At 35.6% G+C, this 12,628-nt stretch overlaps 1 protein-coding gene and 1 pseudogene across 4 annotated transcripts in view; one reads left to right on the top strand and one right to left on the bottom strand.

Moving 5' to 3' along the window:
* FHIT (fragile histidine triad) overlaps positions 1-12,628 on the bottom strand; it is a 1,286,618-nt gene that overhangs the window by 928,578 nt on the left and 345,412 nt on the right. For 2 of the 4 annotated variants that reach the window (XM_015593668.2, XM_015593670.2), the window contains exon 4: positions 11,690-11,782. The exons of the other annotated variants lie outside the window; for them this stretch is intronic. The gene's annotated coding sequence lies outside the window, so the exon portion shown is untranslated. The remainder of the gene's footprint in view (positions 1-11,689; positions 11,783-12,628) is intronic. 4 annotated transcript variants of the gene reach the window in all.
* On the top strand, positions 6,993-7,466 carry LOC102883235 (annotated as a pseudogene).

The following is a 12,628-nucleotide window of genomic DNA, read 5'->3' as shown; positions in this document are numbered from 1 at the left end:
GGAAGTTACTCAAGTCCTCAGTGGGTGGTTTTGGGGTGGGGGAAGCATGCATAATTCTCTGCTCCTTGAGTCCTCATATTCAAGCCCTGATTATATTAGCAAAAAATTCAGCCAGTGGAAGCAGATCTGGCACTGAAATACGCAACTGTTTTATTTATATGAAAAACTCATCTCTTTTCAGAATTTGTGAGTTTCAGTTAGGGGGCTCAGCCACTCTTCCCTTAGAGAGAGAACATCAGCATCCCAGGCAGCAGCCACAGTAACACTGGCTCCTAGTAAAGCCACGACCTCTCAAGAACAAGTAGAAATGTCCAGCTAAACCCCTGTGTACCGTCTAGGATGAGACTCACTTCAGTCCTTCTAAGAGACAATTTATTTGAATCCTCTTTCTGAATACAGACCTGGAACTTGCTGTAGTCCTGAAAATCAGAGCCAGATTCTCCTATCACATTCCTTTCTCAGCCATTTTCTAATTCTAATTGCTGTTACCAGTATATTCTTTTTATACTAGATAGTTTGACTTCCTCACAGTTTCAAATCTCTAATTCCCAATTAGGCAGAGCCTTCACTTTACTCCATAAGCTAATGGCTCCCACAGAATGTGTTTGTATCCCTCTCTTAAGATGCTTAACACTTTTTACCTGGTAGAATAATGATTTAGAGGTATATGTGTCTCCCTTGCCAGATTTTTGAACTATTTAAGGTTTGGATTGTGTTGGGTCCATTGTTTTATCCGAATAAGTGTCTAACATGATGTGGCACACAACACAGTACAATAAGTTTCCTGTAGCTCACAAAGACTTTGTCAGGATTACAATAGCAGTACTAAGCATCAGAAATAGCACATCACAAAGTCGTCCAGCTCCAGGGGTGAGGTCAACACCTTAGAAAGAAGAAATATCTCCCTCCATTTTTAATCCAAAGCTTCTGGCCAGTAGACCCAGAAACATCCCACGCCTTCACCACGACTTATCAATTTGTCTGAAATAATAAAAAGGAAAACGAGACGCTATTAGCTCTACTTCCATTCTCCAGTCGATCATCATTTTAAATTATTAATCAGTTGACGTATTGCCAAGAAATTTTCAGATGTCTCTCTAAAAGTATAAAGTAGTCATTTTCAAATGAACAATTCAACATTTTATTCACCTAGAAGTCTTGGTATTTATAGAAAAGCTGATTGGGGATGGTGGGCTATTTTTTTTTTTTTTTTTGCCTTTTGGGACCTGGGGAAATAAGAGAGGTCTAGGTGAAACTTGAATGTAGTTTTCCTTCTGTCACTCACTTATTAATGACCTGAAGTTATAGAATCCTACATTAAAAAAAAAAGATATTCTAAAATATGTCCTGACCAGTTAAGCATATGTAACATTGTTTTTAATAGCATGACACTTCTGACTGATCATTTCTGGCAAGGACAAAGTGAACAATTATCATCCTTTCTTCCTCATGATTGATTTGGCAAAGTACAGCCATAACTCATGCTTTCATGGAGATTACATTCTAGGGGAGGAGACAGTCAAAAGTAAACCAACAAATAAATAAAACAGCTGTGGTTTTACAAAAGAAATAAAAAGGGGGACTAGGAAACGGAGAAGATGTGCCTTAAGTAAACTGTTAGTAGCAGGAACCATAATCTGTGGATATGAAGAATCCTGAAACTGGGGACCTTATGTGCAATCAAATCCAAAGTATGAAGATGGCACGGCGTATTCAAAAAATACATATTTGGCTCTAGTTATCAGCTGACCTCAGAGACTCCAAATTTCCAGTGGTATCTACTTTTCTGTCTTTTATTTTAGGTATGTGTTGTTTCACTACTATTATAGCAATTTCTTAGGGATAATTTTCTGAGTAAGAAGCATAGTGTGCAATTTGCATTGTCAGTCTCATTCCATGCTCATTAACAGTCCCCACTTTTATGTAAGTGATGTACTTTTAAAGGTAGTGTGATATGTAGCTAAAAATATTATTTTTTTCCTCTATCTTCTTGGCTTGTTTTTTTTTTAGAGGGAAGGTGAGCAATAATGTTAAGTGTAGCTTCAGCTGTATCTTTAGAAGTTTGCTTAGGCATATTTTGATAGCCCTGACAATGAGAACGCAGCCCAGGAGAACTAGATATCCTCTAATTTTGAAGTATATGCTCTCGGCTATACGTATATGAATTTCTTAGGCCCCGGGCACATTTTCTTTAGGAGATTCAACTCCATGTTATATCAGATATTTTATACTTCTACATTTGAAATGATTTAGTTACATATATTTTGGTTTAATTTTAAAATTGGCTAAAATTTTTCAGCAATCACATGCATTTCAGAAATCACTAAGAAATGAGAAAAGAAGCTAACTTATAAAATGTCTCTAAATGTAGAATTTTTATAATTACTAAATTTAGTAATTAATAACAAAAGCATAATATTCCATTTTGTTGACATTTCATAAATATCTAATTGTTCTGATTCTGTAATTTCTCCATACACTAAAACCAAAATAATTTTTCTTTCTCTTTTAGTTGTCAATAATTTTCAAGGCCCTTGAAAAACGCATTGGCCCTTAAAATCAGGCCTGGGTATCTAAAAGTTAAAGAAAGTATGGAATGTGTGTACATTCCTGTGTCTCATATGACACTAGATATGGTGGGAGGGGGGTTCCCCCAAAGTCAAGCTAAGCTGTTAAATCATGTGTGATCCCATTTAGCTCAAATGAATGTACCAAAATACCTATATATTTTTTAAAAAGCCTGCTCTGATTTTACTGTGACTTGTGCACTTCTCTCTGAAGTTCCACTCAACTCACTTACAAAGATTATTTTGCTTTTCTAGCAAATTTTCAAACGTGAGTGCATAAGAATCACCTAGAGCTCTTGTTAAAAATGGAGATGCCTGGCTGGGCCCCTATCTCCAAAGAATCGCATTTAATAGATCTAAGTGGATCTCACAAAGCAGTTTTTATACTTCTGAAACCCTAAAGGGTTTATAAGCCTTCAGGAAACATTGGTTGATGGGTTGCGGTTGATGATAACAGCTGCCGAATTAGTCTTGCCTTAAATTTCTGGACTACCTGAATCAATGTAGGCCAGTCTCTCTCAATGCTGACTCACATTCGAATCAATTAGCTTTTAAAACAGTTGCCCCCAAAGAGTCTGATTTTTTTGGTCTGGGGCGGAGCTTGGGCACTGACATTTTTTAAAGCTACCATATAAACAAATCAAGTAACACAGATAGCCTAAGAGTGATAGCTCTCAGAAATGTGATGATAAGGCCTAGACCTCCTAAAATGAAAATACCGCAACAGAGATTAAGTGAAAATAAAACCCATCTCTATCCTTTATTCCCAGTGTGTTTCAGCTCCAACACACCCAAATGAGCCTCATAGTTACAGCACAAAAAAACCTGAGCCCTTTCCTTTGGTTTTCATCTGCTGGCAGAATGATTTATTAGCTCTATTATAACAGCAACTCCATTATAATTACAGTGTTTGAATTATAAGCAAAACTAAAAAAGATGTAGAAGGAATAGTCCCTTAATCAAAACTATAAAATGGAACAATTTCTGGCTGCAGTTAAAAGCAAACTCCAAAATATTAAGAATAAGTTTTCCAGCCCTTTGATTTCTGCCTCTTTCCCATAAGAACGACACTAGACATTTTTTCAATTAAGCAGTTTGACAGCCTGAAGAAACCCACAGTGCATGATTTAATGAGCATATACTGTATGCATGGTAATCGGCAAGCTGACAGTTTGCTCATTTCAAACTGACAAGAGAACACTATACATTAGTAAAAAGGTTTTGGGGGTCTCTTTTCATTAAATAAGCATCGCAACTGAGGAACATTCCAGTTGTACTGGCCAAGCTGTCACTGGTGGTCCTGGTGAACGTACTCTCTGTCACTCTCAAAGTCAAGTCTTGACAAAGAAATTACTTTTTGAAAACAAAGCATGAACACAAAATATAGATATTTAAAGGTTCTCGGACGTTGTCAGGGGTTATGTGGATTCTGAGTCATGACTCCACTGGTAATTTAACATTACACAAATTCTAATCCAGTATGTGTAGATTCTTCATAATCACTGCTTTATAAACTGGAGTAATTCTTAGAATGCCAAAACTGTTAAATTACTCAATATTTTAGAAGCAGTGTATTAGACTGAAAAAAAAAAAGGCTTTGGTGACAGAGATACAGGGGTTCAAATTCTGACTAAAACCATTATATGGCCTTGGTCAAGTGACATAGCACTTATCTGGAGCTGAGTTTCCTAACTTATAAAACATGGACAAGTGTGGGTCCCAGGTCTGGCTGTGATCCAGACTCGTGGCTAGGGATAGGACTCCAAATTTAGATTGTCACATTAATATAGTAGGGCACCTGCGCCTAACTGATGTAAGCATGATTGAGTTTACTGTATCATGTACGTGTAGCAAAATGCCACTATTGTTCTCTTACATATATAAAGTTCATGCAGTCCCCTAGCACAGAAGCATGTTCCCCGCAATAAAGTTGGTGCCTGCCATTTCATTTTCATGTCAGCTCCTCATGCATTCTTTCAACTGGGCATCTCGCCACCAAAATCTTCCCTTCTTGATCATCTAGTGCTGACAACAATAACAACTATTTTGTGTGGAGAAGACTGTAAAATGCTTCTCACAGTTGCTGAGGGTACTAAAACAAGCTGACTCACAGTTGAGAGTAGGAGTTTTAATGAAGTTAACTACAGTCTGACTTTCCTGAGATTTCTAGGGGTTACATAAGGAAAACAATACACTAACATTTATGCGCCAATGTGGTCTCATTTAAAACTACAAAGATTCTGAAAGGTAGGTGTTATTACCCCATTTTTATAAAACCTGAAAAATTGTAAGGGATCTGAAAAAATGAAAAATTTCTGACATGAAACTTCTTTGCTCTGCCTACCAGAAAAGTCAGAGTGAATTTTTGTGCTCAATGTGTATTTGCAACTCTATTAGCAGTAGTGGTAAGAGGATTTGTTTCCCGATTTTTTATGTATATTTTATTGATCTTATTTTAAATTGGATATAAGCGACCACGAATGAGGTAGAGATTTCTTAGGTAGCTAGTAAGGGATCAATGACCAGGATTCGTGTCACTTGATTCTACTATGGACCTCACATAAAATATGGAAATTACATAATGGATCTCACAAGCAAATACAGTAAAGCCAAAATTTATTGCTTAGGTTCTATGTCATGGGGAGGGAAAAACATATCAGCCTTCTATTTAAGAGAGGAATAGGAAAGCTTCAGTGTCCTTATTTCTAAAATGAGGATAATATCTATTTCTTAACACTGATATGAATGCAAAATCATTCAGTGTAGTATTTGATACAAAGTAACACTTAAAAAGTCTGAAACATTAACCCTTTATGATATAAATGCAGTTCTACTAATCAGAAATAGTAAAACTAACTCTTAAATAATAGTAAAAATAACTCTTAAATAATAGTAAAAATAACTCTTAAACATCATTTAGAAGTCACTTAGCCCTCTGAACTCCATTCACTGATGTAAAATTCTGTTCCAGGCAAAGCCAAGATCCATACTTACTGCCCTTCTTTCATGTAATAAGGCTCTTGGAAATCTGTCAACAATCTCTAAATTCTTACTGTAAACATGTCTACTGGAAACACAGAAATCTATCAAGAATATGCACATCTGAAGTTCTCAGATTCATAAGTCATACAAAAGAATACTCAAAAAACTGGTCCAAAATCATGGGTCTGTCTCTATGTACAAAAGCAAGCTTCCCCATGTTTCACAGCCATTGACTATATCCAAAATGTCGCTATATTTACCATTATTACAATGTTCATTTGTCCTCGAGGGAGTCCAAGAAAGGGCACTGTAGATCCTCATTGCATGCCCTAATAAAAATGGATCGGTGATGATTCCACAGAAGAAATGATGTAGTGTGGCGGGGGAAGCTTTGCAAATAGACAGACCTGAATGTTAAGTCTGGTTCTCTCATCCATCCATTATATGACATTGGACAACATACTGAACCTCTCTGAGCCTCTGATTCTTCTACTGACAAATGGAGGAAATACTTCTAACTTGTATAACTATTGTAAGCAGGAGTGATATTCAAGATATTTAACAACTAGTATGGTGAGGGCACCAAACAGAATGGACTGAAGAGCTGTTCTCGTGCATACTAATTAAAAATGAACTCTGTTTGACAAATTAAATTATGAGAGTGACTATCTTGGTCTTGGATCATGGCAAGTGCTCAAACATATCAAATGCATTAAATGAAGCAAACACACATTGCATAACAATGTGTAATGAAACACTTATAAGTAGTTAGACATACAGATATCTATACTCTCCAACTGTTTTTTTATTCACTTGTGTAGCTTTGATTCCACAAATTTTAATTGTTGATTTTATTAAAAATAATTGTTGATTTTATTAAATAGTTGTCAGCTAAAGTGATGAGCCATCTAAGTCTTTTGACTCACAGTTGAGATAGTCCTCAAAATATTCTGGACTCAAAAATACTTAAATTGGTCTTGCTTGGAATTTTATCAGATATATATGCTCATTTATCATTCTTATTTCATCTTAAAGTAATGACCCTTTTGTTATTAAGGAATGTCCTTCTTCATCTTTGGTAATACTTTTTGTCTTGGAGTTTAATTTGTCTGGTATTAATATAGCTAATCTAGACTACTTATGCTGTTTCTATGGTATTTCTTTTTCCATTAATTTAATTTAAACTTATCTGTAACAAAGTTTCTCTCTTAATAGAATATAGTTGTTCTTTTTAATCCACTCTGATAAACTCAGCCTTTTAATTAAGGTATATAGTCCATTAACGTTTAATATAATTACTAATATGGCTGCATATAGGGCTAAAATTGTATTAGTTTTCTGTTTGCTTCCTCTGTTTCTTGTCCTCTATTCCTTCTTCCCTGCATTCTTTTTGGATCATTTTTTTTTTTAATTTTGTATTCTAATGGAAGTGAGCTGCAGGCAGGCTGATGGTAACATGGCTCAGAGGCTGTTCGCAGAGCGAGTTTGAAGATGAACGCCAGAGGACTTGGATCGCAGCTGAAGAACAGTTTTCCAGTTACTGAACTTTCAGCAAGCAGACCTTTCGAAAGTCATGATCTACTTCAAAAAGGTTTTTCCTGTGTGAAAAACGAACTTTTATCCAGTCGTCCTCTGGAATTATCAGAAAAAAACATCCAGCTCAACCAAGATAAAATGAACTTTTCCACACTGAGAAACATCCAGGGTCTATTCACCCCACTAAAACTGCAGATGGAATTCAAGGCAGTGCAGCAGGTTCAGCATCTTCCATTTCTTCCAAGTTCAAACCTTTCCCTGGATATTTTGAGGGGTAACAATGGGACTATTGGATTTGAAGACGTTCTTAATGACCCATCACAAAGTGAACTAATAGGAGAACCGCACTTGATGGTGGAATATAAACTCGGGTTACTGTAACACAGTGTGCTGTTCATGGAAACACAGAGGGGCTGCAGCACATTTCTAGTCATCTTCTTACTATAATTTCATGTACACATTAAAAGTACTGACACATCAGACTTGTTAAAAAAATTTGTATTCTATTTCATCTATTTAGTAACTGTCTTGGAGATAAAAACATAAATTCTTGACCTTTTACAGTCTAGTTAGAGTAAATTTCCTACTATCTCATATAAAATTTGAAAACCTTGCAATTCTGTAAGTCTATTTATCATCTTCCCATTCTTTATGCTAAAATTGCCACATGTGCTACATCTACACACAGTATATTATAAACAACATAAGGCAGAGCTATAATTTTTGCATTAAAAGGTCCTATTTATTTTAAAGATAAAAATATTCTTTTACATTTATGATCTCTGATGTTTTTCATTCCTTCTTGAAGACTTAAGCTTCCACCTGATGTTATCTCACTTTAGCCTAAACAACTTTCTTTAGCATTTTGTGTGGTATAGATCGACTGGTAATGAATTCTCTTAGTTTTATCTAAAAAAGTCTTTAATTTTCTTTTATTCTCAAAGGATATTTTCACTATACATAGGTTTCTGGGTGTTTAAAATTTCTTTTCCTCCTCTGTAAAAATTGTTTCACTTTTTCTGGCCTCTGTAGTTTCTGCTGAGAAATCAATGCTCATTTAAAGCACTGTTCCCTGGATGGTAATGTGCCATTTTTCTCTGGCTACTGTCAAGATTCCTCTTTATTGTTGGTATCCAGAAGTTTGAGTACAATGTGCCTATGCGTGGCTTTCTTCAAATTTATTCCATTTGGGGTTTGTTGAGTTTCTCGATCTGTAAATTTATGTATTTCATCGAATTTGAAAAATTTTTGTCATTATTTCTTCAAATACTTTTCTGTCCCATTCTCTTTCTCTTCTTCTTCTGAGCATGTTAGACATTTTTATTTTTGTTATTCAGAACTTGGAGGCTGTGTTCACTTTTTTTTCCTGTTCAGTATTTTAAATATTTTTTCTTTATTTTCTTCAGAATAAAAATTTCAATTGATCTATCTTCAGGTTCACTGACACCTTCCTTTGTTAATTCTAACTAATGTAAGTCCATTCAGTGAATTTTTATTCTAAATATTGTATTTTTCAGTTCTAGAGTTTCCATTTGGTTCATATTATGTTTCTATTGACAATATTTTTATTCATTTTGAGTGCATTTTTTTTTTGTCCTTCATTGAGTATGTTTATAATAGCTTTTTAAAACTTTTTGCTAATTCACACATTTGGGTGATCTTCAAATTGGTCTCAGATAATTGCCTTTTCACTTCAGAATGAGTTACATTTTCTTGGTTCTTCATATGCTATGTAATTTGGGGTTGTAACATGTGAATGTATGAATACAAATATTATGCAGTGAAGCCTGCTAGAGTTCACTGATGAGCACTGATTTATTTGTTTTAGCAGGCAATTAATTTGGTTATACTCAAATTAAAAACTATCTATTTGAGGTGGCAGCTCAAATGTCAGTTCAGTTCTTTTACCTTTAGCTGTGCTAGTTTGTGTCTGCTCCATGCACGTGTGTTTCAAGAGTCAAAAATTTGGGTAGTGTTTATACACAGAATTGGGAGCATCCTCTGTCTGCCTCTTTCTTTTACAGAATTCTAAATTCATTTTCCATTGATTGTGGATGCCCTGAACTCTGTTCTTTGGATCTTCAAACCAAAAAGACTGTGTGATTTCTACTAGCATTAGCCACCTCAACACATTAAGTTTAGCCTGCCTTTGGTCTAAAAGTTGTAAAATGGAGAACTCACTCTGCATTGGTTCTTGCATTTAAGTTTTGAATTTCAATTCCCCTCTAGAATCTGCCTGCTATTTCCACTCTCTAGTACCTTCACATAAGTTTTCCCTCATACTTTGTAGTTGTTATCTGTGAGAATGTCAGGTTCAGAAGAGCCATGCTAAAAGCAGAAACGAGTAAAAACATTTAGGAAACATTCCTTTGCATTTCCTAGGTCCTCTCCTCAAAATATTTAACCTCTACCTATAACCTCATCTAGTGATATTTGCTTTGGATTTTAAATAGAAATATAAGTCAGACTCAGAGCTTCCTTGATCATCTTGCCAAGCACATGAGAATATGTGGAATGAAAGCATAGCATAAAGTTAAATCATAAAAATGATAAATCAGCCATCAAATCTGGCTCTTAGACTGGCAGCATCTAATCTCAAAGCAATGAGACTTCTATAGGATCATGACTACCTAACGTTATCTACATGGTATTTTGCCATGTTATTTACTTTACTTTTTTTTTTTTTTGGTTTCAGACATCTCTATATGCAGCCTTGTTGAAATCTTCAATAAGAAATATGCTAAGATAAACAGAATATTAAAATAACACCTTTTAATACCAACAGAGAAGAGGTAAGTGGACATCTCCATCTAAGAATAATCCTTATGGCTTTTCTTGAGGGGTTCTATGCACCAGGCACCTTGCTAATCATTTTATATAAATTGTCATTTAATCCTTCATGACCAGTCTATGAGGCGGATCCTATAATTAGCCTTTTTTTATGGAGGAAATAACCAGAGTTCAGAGAAGTTAAGTGAGTTAACTAAGACCACACAGCAAACAGCAGAAATCCAAGTCAGTCCTCTTCAAGAGGACAAACAGCAAAGAGTATATATCAGGAGTCATGAACTACATGCCATTTACTTTAGGAGAGAAAAAGAAAAGTCTTTCTAAGCAAAAAGGAATAAGTGAGGATTCTAAAACTTAAGTTATATTCTACAATACCTCTTTCCACTAATTATTGATATTAGAAACCCCTTCTTTCAGATATATATTTTACATTTTTTTTTTAAAAAAAGCCTTGCTCCAGGACTTAAAAATACTGGCCAGAGAAATTACACAGGATCAAATAATTCCAGGCAAAAACTCATAGTAAAGAAGCTTGCAGTACCAGTGCTCCATTTCATCTCATTTCATTTATTGTCCTTTTTACATCTCTGTTTTCAAAAAACAAAACAAAACAAAAAAACTCTCTAAACAGACAGGTGATTCACCAGAGAGAAATCAGGCACATTAGGAAGTGAAGATGCCTGCTTCATCCTACCACAACCTGCATTTGGTGAGTACTTCTAAAAGATGCAGCAATGTCTCACAGTCTTACAAATTTTAGGGGAAATCCTGCCTCACTCTGGAAACTTTGCATGAACCCATTGGTTTCAGGTGACTGTGGAAAAAGAGAGAAAGGAAGGCACGGTCAATGGTTACTAGGTTGATAGTGTAAAATTGAACCAGAAGACTGGGTCTTGATTGAAAGCAAGAAAAGGAATATAGTATCTTTGCGTTCTGACAAATGGGGCTAGTCAAGATTTATGTTTCTATATGCATGTGCTAAATTGTTTGCTGAGACCTCAGAATGGGAAATAGAATTAAGGGAGTTAAGATGAGAAGGGGTGATAAAAAAGGAGAGCAATGTATACACATGAGTTCTAGGGAGGGGTTAAATGAACATAGTCCACTGATGACATCCAGGGGAAATTTTACCATATTTTTTCATTTCTCTTCCTTTACTGCCAATTTTAAAATACGTACTCAAGTTATCCAGTGAAACCATTCCCAGGCATATGAAAACAAGTGATTGTTTTGCCCTATCTTTAAGTCTTTTTATAAGATTTATGCTTCATTGGTCTTAACATATGCCATAGGACTTACTCTGACCAGTAATGATCCCATATTATTTTAAAAGATAGGTTTCATATAAGAAGCATTTCCCTTCTGCTACTAATTTCATTTCAGTTGCATGATCATTCTCAAAGCCATGCGAAGCATAATAACCTTGACTTTGTAACTCTTTAACCTTACTTTTACTCATAAAAATTATTAAATATGTGTAACTGTCTGGTGGGGGGAGAATAATATAATAGCATGTCAATCAGGTAACAGTTAAGCTACCTTTCATGGAAAGGAAAGGTAATGCTTTCTTCAAAAAGTTAAGTCATCACTCCTTTGTTTAACTGACATAATATTTATACCCCAATTTTAAAATGGCAGCTACAAATAGAAGTCTAGAGAGGGTAAATTCTCTAAGGGAATCGAGCCCTGAAATTTTACCATTTTAAAAGTTCTATTTTATATGTACATAAGGATGTTGCTACTATTATAAGGATGTCCATGTAAGTCAATTATAACAAACTCTATTTAAAAAATTTAAATTAAGTAAACACTACCTCTCCGACTACTGCTTCTTCCTTGAAGTACTCAGTGGCAGGATGCACAGAGCTTTTACAGAGGGTGTAGGCAGACAGGTGGTCCTGGGATACCTACATCATGAAAAAGAATTCAGATGATTTTGTCAGTGATCTGAATGGCTCCTAAGTACAATTTCATTAGGAATAATTTCAATAAATGCTAAATTAGCTGACTCCATCGGTTTTGTTAAAAGGGCACAATAAAGGTACATGTATGATTTCTGGAGGTATTATCATTACTCTGCCTACAAGAGACTGTGGCTCAAGAGTAGCTTAAAGTGACTCATACAAAATCACTTAGAGGAAGTGGCAGAATAGTGCCCTGACACTCCATCTTCTAATTTCTAGTCTCAGACTGTTCTGGCTGCATTATTTGACACCCCTCAGGAGCTGACAAGTCCTGGCTCTGGGCCATTCTCTTTTGCAAAAAACCGAAGCCAACCCACAAGTCTGATAGAAAGAGTATTTTTCTGGTTTTGTGGTGGTCTATGACAAATCACCTTTCTGAAGAGTATTTTGTGAGTCCCTTTACTTTCTTTCCTTTGAAACCCTGGTATCCACAAGACTCTGAGGGACTCTGACAATGGAAGAAACAAGGTTTTTGGTTCAACTGACCTGAGTTTGAACTGTACTATAGGCATTTACTATCTCTGTGCCTTATACAGCTGCTCAACTTCACTGAGCCTCACTTTCTCCCTCTGTCAAATGGGCATAATAATATTTGAGGGGCATCTATCAAGAGGATAATTTTTTTAAATGAGGGTGAAGAACCATGGACAGTTCCTGGCACACATTAGGTACTCAGGCAAAGTGAGAGCCCTGTGCTCCACCTGACTTGCATGGATAACTCCAAAGCAGGTAAATAACTAAAAACTGACAACGACAATATTCTAATCCTCCAGCTGGTCAGTTCCTCTT

The sequence above is a fragment of the Pteropus alecto genome, unplaced genomic scaffold, assembly GCF_000325575.1.
Source record: "Pteropus alecto unplaced genomic scaffold, ASM32557v1 scaffold75, whole genome shotgun sequence".
In the NCBI taxonomy this organism is placed as follows: domain Eukaryota; kingdom Metazoa; phylum Chordata; class Mammalia; order Chiroptera; family Pteropodidae; genus Pteropus; species Pteropus alecto.
Note: the sequence above shows the minus strand (reverse complement) of the source record. Positions and strands in the feature narration are given on the sequence as shown.